This window comes from Dermochelys coriacea, chromosome 14 (assembly GCF_009764565.3).
Source record: "Dermochelys coriacea isolate rDerCor1 chromosome 14, rDerCor1.pri.v4, whole genome shotgun sequence".
In the NCBI taxonomy this organism is placed as follows: Eukaryota; Metazoa; Chordata; order Testudines; family Dermochelyidae; genus Dermochelys; species Dermochelys coriacea.
This window is the reverse complement of record NC_050081.1, coordinates 37,216,203-37,224,268: the sequence shown is the minus strand read 5'-3', so window position 1 is coordinate 37,224,268 and position 8,066 is coordinate 37,216,203. Positions and strand designations below refer to the sequence as shown.

General features: G+C 51.0%; 1 pseudogene; it reads right to left on the bottom strand.

Moving 5' to 3' along the window:
• Nucleotides 1–230: 230 nt before the first annotated feature.
• LOC119842442 lies at nucleotides 231–7,861 on the bottom strand (annotated as a pseudogene).
• Nucleotides 7,862–8,066: the final 205 nt, after the last annotated feature.

The window sequence follows — 8,066 nt, the reverse complement described above, 5'->3', positions numbered from 1 at the left end:
CGGTACTGGATTCAATGGATGCCTGGAGTCCGGAACCAGAGTTGACAGTACGGGGTGTCTGCCCTCCCTACCCTGTACCAAGGGAGGGTCAGAAGCACCCGTATCATCCCACGCACCAGAACCAGCACCGTGCAGGTCCGCGCTCTTATTAGGGGAGGCAGAAGAATCGTTCTGGATCTGGAGTGCTCCCAATTAGTCTTGAGACCTCTTTTTCGGTGCCGATGCTGGAGAATGGCTCCTGTCTCTCTTCAGAGAGGTCCCTGCCCCAGAATGGGAGGCAGCAGTGCTCTCCGAGCCAGAGGGCAAGCTGCTGCCCAAGGAAAGCCTTGGCACTGGGTCAGGCCTCATGGCCTACTCAAGCAGGGGCTGCTTAAGGAGAAGGTCCTGTGCCACCCAAGTCTGCTTCTTGAACAATCTGCAGATCGAACACCACATCTTAAGGTGGGCTTTGTCAAAGCAGAGCAAGCACTGTGTGTGGTAGTCACGGTTGGGCATCGCCACTCCGCATGAAGAGCAATGCTTGAACCCTGATAAAGACATCACCAGGGAATACTACCACCGACACCAATACTACACTAAAACTTTTAGCAAAAGAGTAGGCTAAGATACAAATGCACAAAGCTGTAAAGCAAGAAGCGCACAAGACTAACTCCAGCCGATGGGCCATAAGACGAAACTGATGGGGGGGGGGAGGCAGTGCTGCCTCAAATAGCCAGGGGAGGCACAAGTGCCACCTCTCTATGGATACTGCTAGGCAAGAGTCTCTGGCTCCCAAGCACACGCAGATCTACTTTGAATACACGTCTGCAACTACTCAAAGAACCACACGTCATGTGTCTTCGGCAAATCCAGAAACATCAAGGATAACCTGGTCCCACACCTGGAGAGCAAGAGCATGAAAACTCGCAGACAAAAGGCACTTCTAGTGAGACTAGAAGGGTTGATTTAAGAGGAAAAATTAAATGAGAACTGGCCTAAAATCATCACTGGTGTAGTATCAATATTGTGCTCGAGGCCTGAATCAGGACCAGGGCCCCATTGTGCTGGGCACTGCATCTGCAGCAAGACAAAAAACCTGCCCCAAGTAGCTAACCATTTAATTGTAGAACAAAAGTGCAACAAGTGTGTTTAATAAATAGGAGGAAGAACTGAGAGGGGGAGAATGGTAAGAGTGAGAGGAAAGTTAAACTAATTTGTTATATTGATGCGGTCACTGGGTTCTTGGATTTGATGGGAGATAACTGATGGTCTTATTTATGATGTATTTATAAAAGATTGCCAGAGACCCCGAGAGAGTTGGACGGGTGCTCATGTGTTGCAGCACCGTAAAAATACAAATGGGGAAAAGAAAAAATAAGATCAGGGGTTACACAAGCTTATGAATGCCCAGTTTGATTGGTCAGGAGATGTATATGAAGATGTACCTAATCTACTGCCTATTTCCATTTCAAAAAAATTATTGCTGTTATGAATTCCTGCACCAGTTTCCTTTCCCTTCTTTAGCTCTGCCTTCACATTACAAACCAGTGAGGAGGTAAACCCAGCATTGCCAGAAAACACAGCCACCTATAAGCATGCTCCTAAGGGGCAGAGGCTTGATCTAGAGCAGGACATGGGGAAAACACTAGAGATTCTGTATGCATAGGGTATAACTAGGAGAACTCAGTAAAGAGGTCTAGTTAATTTCAGGAAAGTTTCTCTAGAAAGCGACAGCTCTGTTCCACCGTTGGATCAAGCTATAAAAAACATGGAAGCCCCAGAACGAGGACAGACCCCAGGGGAACAGACTGTAGGGAATAAAAATACTCATCCTGCTCTGTCTGCAGGTGCTAGGACTTCAAGCTTTTCCAGATCACATTTTGATTATTCTCAAACTTTCATATCCTAGGCTGTGCAGTTCCCTTTCTCACTGTATATGCGTCATGTTTGCTGCAAATCCAGTTTGTGAGTGAGGAGCACCTCGAAGAGCCAACAAATCCATCACTCAGATATGCACAATGTCCTCCTCCTTTAATTTCAAACCTGTAACACAAAAGCCAGGAGCTAGAGTCAGGCAGGGTCTGGGCATTGCCTGCCCCTCCCAGAGGGAGGGAAGTGCTCCACGTTAATGCAACTCCTCAATTAGCCATCAAGCCCCCGTTGTACAGGGAGCAAAGAGGCCCACTGCAATTCCTCTCTGGAGGAAAGGGAGCAAATGGGGAAGAGGGAATTAAACAGAGCCAGTTTGGGGTTAGCAGGGCAGAGAAAGGGGTAGAGGGGCAGCACCATCTTTTATTCCAGGTAGATTTTTTTAAATCCCAATTCCTGGTCATTTCTGCCCCAGTTGGGACCAGTGATCGGCTCTTGCAGGCCCAATTTCCAGCCAGAGTGCCCCAAAAGGAAGGATTCCAGGGACCATTCCCATATGGCATTGAACACGGAGCCCACACACACACACACACACACACACACACACACACTTCCCCAGCAGGGATGCTTCTTAGACCTGCAGCTCTCAACCTTTCCCCCTTTGCTACCTTCTAATTTTTACCATGCAAAATAATATTGATTGGCATATAAATATTATGCTTACATTTCAGTGCCTAGTCTATAGAGCAGTATAAAGAAGTTGCTGTCTCTAGGAAATTTTAGTTTGTACTGACTTCGTTAGTTTATCGCTAGTTTGTACTGACTTCGCTTTTTATGTAGCCTGTTGTAAAACTAGGCAAATATCTAGATGAGCTGATGTACTCCAGGGGAACGTGTACCCCTGATTGAGAAGCACTGTCTTAGAGCACTGAGAATCCGTTTCAATCCCTGAGGTATGCCAGTACAGATGGATTTGTTACTGAGCTAAATTTGGCTCCTTTTATGACAGCCTCCACCATGCCCAACAGATTTCAAAGCCACAACCCCAGGAGTAAGAGTCCCATGCTCCACCCGGTACCTTCACATACTATCCCAAGAGTCGGATGAGTCCAGAGACAGACCCCGACAGAGCGCAGGGACCGCTCATAGAGCCTCCAGTTTCACAACTGGTTCCATGGAGGGCTGGTTAGGATGCTTGTTATCCCTAAGACCGTCTTCAAGGTGTTAGCATTACTGGAGCAGTTTCAGAACCCAAAGCAGCGGTAACTGAACTGTTTCATGCCAGGTGGTGTCAGGAATAAGCCAATGGGAACACAGCAATTTGGTCTGATGAAAGATTAAATACAAGTAAGCGTGCTCTTAACTACTATTTATTAGCTATTAAGCACACACACACACACACACACACACACACACACACACACACAGAGTTGAGGACACCCCAGATATAGTTACCCACAATCTGAGATGGTTTTAAGTAATCACCAGCCAGCCTGCCAAGGACCCTCTTTCCATCTCACTGACAGGGATTAAGATGTCAGATCCCTTCCCGGAAAATAAATACCTCAGAGCAGTCCAAGGAATAGTCCAATGCATCAGCACAATAACCTCCACTGGGTTGGGTCACCAATTTTCCCAATTTCAACAAACTACTTATTATTGCAAAACATTTTTAGTATTTTTAACCTTGACAACAATATGGATGGGATCAGAGTTACCCAGGAAAGAATTTTCTGTAGTATCTGGCTGGTGAATCTTGCCCATATGCTCAGGGGTTTAGCTGATCGCCATATTTGGGGTCGGGAAGGAATTTTCCTCCAGGCAGATTGGAAGAGGCCCTGGAGGGTTTTCACCTTCCTCTGTAGCATGGGGCACGGGTCACTTGAGGGAGGATTCTCTGCTCCTTGAAGTCTTTAAACCACGATTTGAGGACTTCAATAGCTCAGACATAGGTGAGGTTTTTCGTAGGAGTGGGTGGGTGAGATTCTGTGGCCTGTGTTGTGCAGGAGGTCGGACTAGATGATCATAATGGTCCCTTCTGACCTTAGTATCTATGAATCTATGAATATATTAGGGGCCCCTAAAACCATGATCGCTATTTACTTACTCTTTTACATAAGTTTTTATTCCAATCTTCCATTTTAATTAACAAACTGCAAATATGCAGCTGTCTGACCTTGTCTCACAAAGGCCTAAGGTTATTCCTCGCTATGCGATGTCTGGTTATCAAGTTATACAAGATGTCTGACTGCAGCACTGCCAAGTTCTGGGATACATGCAGGAATGTCAAATTCCGGGGCAACATTAATATAGAGAGGGACTCACTGGTTGTTGAATTCAGTGCCATTGGCCCATTTCCAGGGCTGGTCTTGGTCCTGCTCCCTCCAGAGGCCGAGCCAATGGACAAGTTTGCCTTTACAGCGCAGTAGGAACTTCTTTATTAGAAATACAAAAGCAAAGGGACAGCGTGAATGAGACCCTGAGATCTTGGTACTGAACCTCACCCACCCCAGAGAATATAAGGGCTTGCGGTATGATTTTTGCAAAGGGGAATGCCCACTCCTGAGGCATTCAAAGGATGAGCATTCACCCTTTCACACTATACCCCTGCTCTTGTCTCCCAATCACTTCCCCCGCCCCCCCAACAATTTTCTATAGGGGAGGGAAAGCTGCATGGCTCAACATGGATATAAGCTCTAGTCCCTCTCTGCAAGGCCACTCGTACCTTGTATCCTCTCTCCTCATCACTGGAGTGGGGCTAAGAGGACAGAGCTGGGTTGGGAACAGAGCCATGACCCTTTGCAGAGCCCAGAGGAGGTATACGCGGGCATAAAGCAGACATCCTGCTCAGCTCGACATTCCTCCCACCCCAAGCATGGCAGCATAGCAGTGCCAGGTTCACAATCCCCTCCTGACCTGCAGCCAGCCCCACTGGCCAGGCTTTGGCTGACCCAGCCTAACCCAAAGGAAGTACTTCTCCTGCCTGGAGCTATGAAGAAAGTACAATCACATACTGACCACAGCTGAATTTCAGCTGTTGGACTTTCATTCCCTTTGGCCTCCCAGCAGGAAAGGGACCGGAGCTCCTTCTGGAACTACAGAGGTTGGGCCCTACCCCAGTGCAGCCATGTCTGTCCTGCCAAGCCCAGTCTAGGACATTATCAAGCATCCATGCTGGTCTCTCTCTCTCTCACCATTTCCTGCTCGCTGTCAATCACAGCCAGGGAAGCACCAAGTGCAGAGCAGTTGCTCTGGCTGTAGGTTCAGTTATCTTGGGCCTCAGAGAAATAGTAGCATTTCCCTTGGTATCCGACCCAGCCATCCAGACAACAGGAGCCAGGAGAGGGATCTGGAGAGAGGACCACAGCGGAGCCAGGATGGACTAAATATATGCTTGCTATTCCTGAAAATGAGAGAGTAACGTACTAAGAGCTTGTCCCTTCCTGCATCCAGGGGAACAAGCCCCTCATATCCAGGATTCAGAAGTTTCTGAACCCTCTTCCAGATGCTCAGAACTTGAACCCCAGTGGTGAATTCAGTGAGGCTATAACCGACCCAGTGCCCTGAACAGAGAGCTAGGCCCTCAGACTTAAAGCAGGAGGATGCCAAAACCCAATTAAAGATGGGAGTTCAGAGTAATCAACTGTAATGGCTATCCTGGGGCAGGGTGGGCTGGTTCTCTTCCAGAAAGAAGACATCCCCTTCTGCCCATAAACCCCCACAAAAATTCCCCTCCCAAGCCGAGTTCTGATCCCAAAAGGGGAAGAGTGCCAGAAACTCCAGGAAGGCCATGAGGGACTTCACTGTTGCTGATGATTTTACATGGGAGGCACCCAGATACTGCAGTGATGGGCAGCAAGATAATATGCTTTGAAACTTGACTCTTAGTTTAGGTTCTCAGCCACAGCCCTTTCCTAAAAAAGGCTTTTGCACCAAATAATAAAGCGCACTGTAATTGGCACTTCCTCTCCTGACAGCAAGCTCAGCTTGGGACTGACCGAGGAGCTCACGGCATCATCTCCCTCTCCCAGTGAAAGGGTGAAGCTGGTAGAAAGGCAAGGCCTCCAGTCCCATAATATCCTTTAGATAGGTGGCACAACTGCCGCACAGCAGGGCGTGGGGTCTGAATTCAGTCCATTAAGCCCAATATAGTTCCAGAGAGAGCCGGTATTTCACAACACAGAGTTGAAAGTTTTCTGTTTAAAGCTGAGGTGGAGAAAATGAGACACTATGATGGCTAAAGGGAGGAAACAGGACACAGAAACCTGGCCAGGGAGGACTGGGACTCACCTGAGAGAACTCCTACCAGACTTATGATCAAAACCCAGATTAGGACTTTATTTCCTAGGCATTTGCAGAATGCGGAGTTAGCTTGATCGCCTGAAAAAGAAAAGCCATTAATGGTCCTAGGTACTGCTTGAGGGAGTGGGGGTGTGTGAGTATTAGTTACAATCAAGCCTGAACTATACTGAGGAAATTTACAAGATCAGAAGGGACCACCATGATCATCGAGCTGGACCTCCTGAACAGGTTCTATCTGATCTGCTTGCAGAAAGGGTACATTATGATGGTGACAATCGCTCTGGCTGAGATTTCTCCACCCTACAGATCCCCACTGGCCCTTCCATCACCAGTTCAACTGAAAACCAACATTTGAAACTGTGGGAGTTTTTGTTTTTTCCCAGCATAGCTACAAAGTTGGTGCCCTGGCAGGAGGAAGGATTTAGCAATACGCTCCCCGCTCTGTAGTGGGATACGTAAAGCTATTTTATTACTTAAATTATACTCATGTGCATTGTCAACAGCCAGGTTCAAGATCTGCTGTGATAAGTGCTTTACAAACACATGGGAAGATACGGTTCCTTGCCCAGAGAGTTTACAATCTGAGAAGACAGACGATTGGAAGAGATACCAAAATATATATCACCCCTCTTCCATCCCCATTCCACTCCTGCATCCCTCTTTCCCCTCAGCCCAGTGCCCTCCCTGGGCACCCGCAGTCACGGGGCTTGGTGAGCTCAGGGGCACAGAGACAAGGGCCCCCATGTTCTGGTGGCAGAGCTCAAACTCCCCCCACCCCGGTCGAGTGGCTGGGCCCACACTGCCAAGTGCCCCTGTCCCCGCACACTGGGGTCTCACACTGGCCATACACAGCAGAAGCGGGGAGAGCAAGCCAGGCAGAGATGGGCCAGGGCGGTCACGGGGGGGTGGTCTGACACACCCAGCCCAGGAGCCCCATGCCCACTGCTGTGCGTGCCAGACAGCAGCTGTGAGCCAAGGATCAGTGCCCTGAGAGCCCCTGGGGGAGATCCAGGCCCTGCTGCCCAGACGGGGGGTTGCTGGACATTGGCTGCTGCCACTGAGAGCCTGGCCCCACATGGGGCAGCCTCCGTGTCTCTCTCCAGCCTGTTCCGAGGCAGTGACACCCCATTACCTGGCTCCCCGCCAGCCTCCAGGTGTCTACCGCCACCAATATGGTACCCCTGCTGCAGTGGCTCTTCGCTTTCCATATTCCCGGCTGCTGGATCCATTGTCCCTCTCAGTGATGCCCGGGCTACAGGCGCTGGGCTGGGCTCGGCTCCTCTCGGTCTGACTGGGTCCCATTCAGCAGCCGCCAAGCCGAGCTGGGGCGGGGGCCCTGGCTCTGGTCGCCCCCCTGCTCTGGACTCTCCAGCCGATCTGGAAGCCGAGACGGACCCAGCAGGTTTCTCGTTCCCTGCCCAGCAGCCCAACACCCTGCCAGAGGCGGTGCCATCATTAAACCCCCTTAATCCCCATCAGCCCCCCCACCCCCCAGGGGCTTCAGAGACCTGATCTGCCCCGGGCCCCGCCCACCCGTGACAGGCACCCACTGGGGGGGGGGAGCAGAGCCCCCTCCTCCCTCCAGCAGCAGGAGCGAGCAGAGAACAAAGGGGGCAGCGGCGCAGCAAGCCCTGGAGGGGGAGCCGCGATGCCCAGCCCCCGGGTGCCGGTTTCCCATCAGAGCACACGCGGGGGGGGGGGCGGGGGGGTCTCACTGCCCGGCCACCCAACAAGGCGGGGGGTGGGGGAGCGGCTCTGCGCCCGCGGCGGGGAAGGGCCGGGTTATGCAGCGCGCGTGCGGTGCCCCAGCACGGGGGGGGCTCGGGCCAGTCCCGAGCTAGGGAAGGGAAGTAACGGGGGGGGGGGGGGAGGGATCCCCGCAGCGCGCGGCGGCCGGCACCACCCTCCCCCCGACA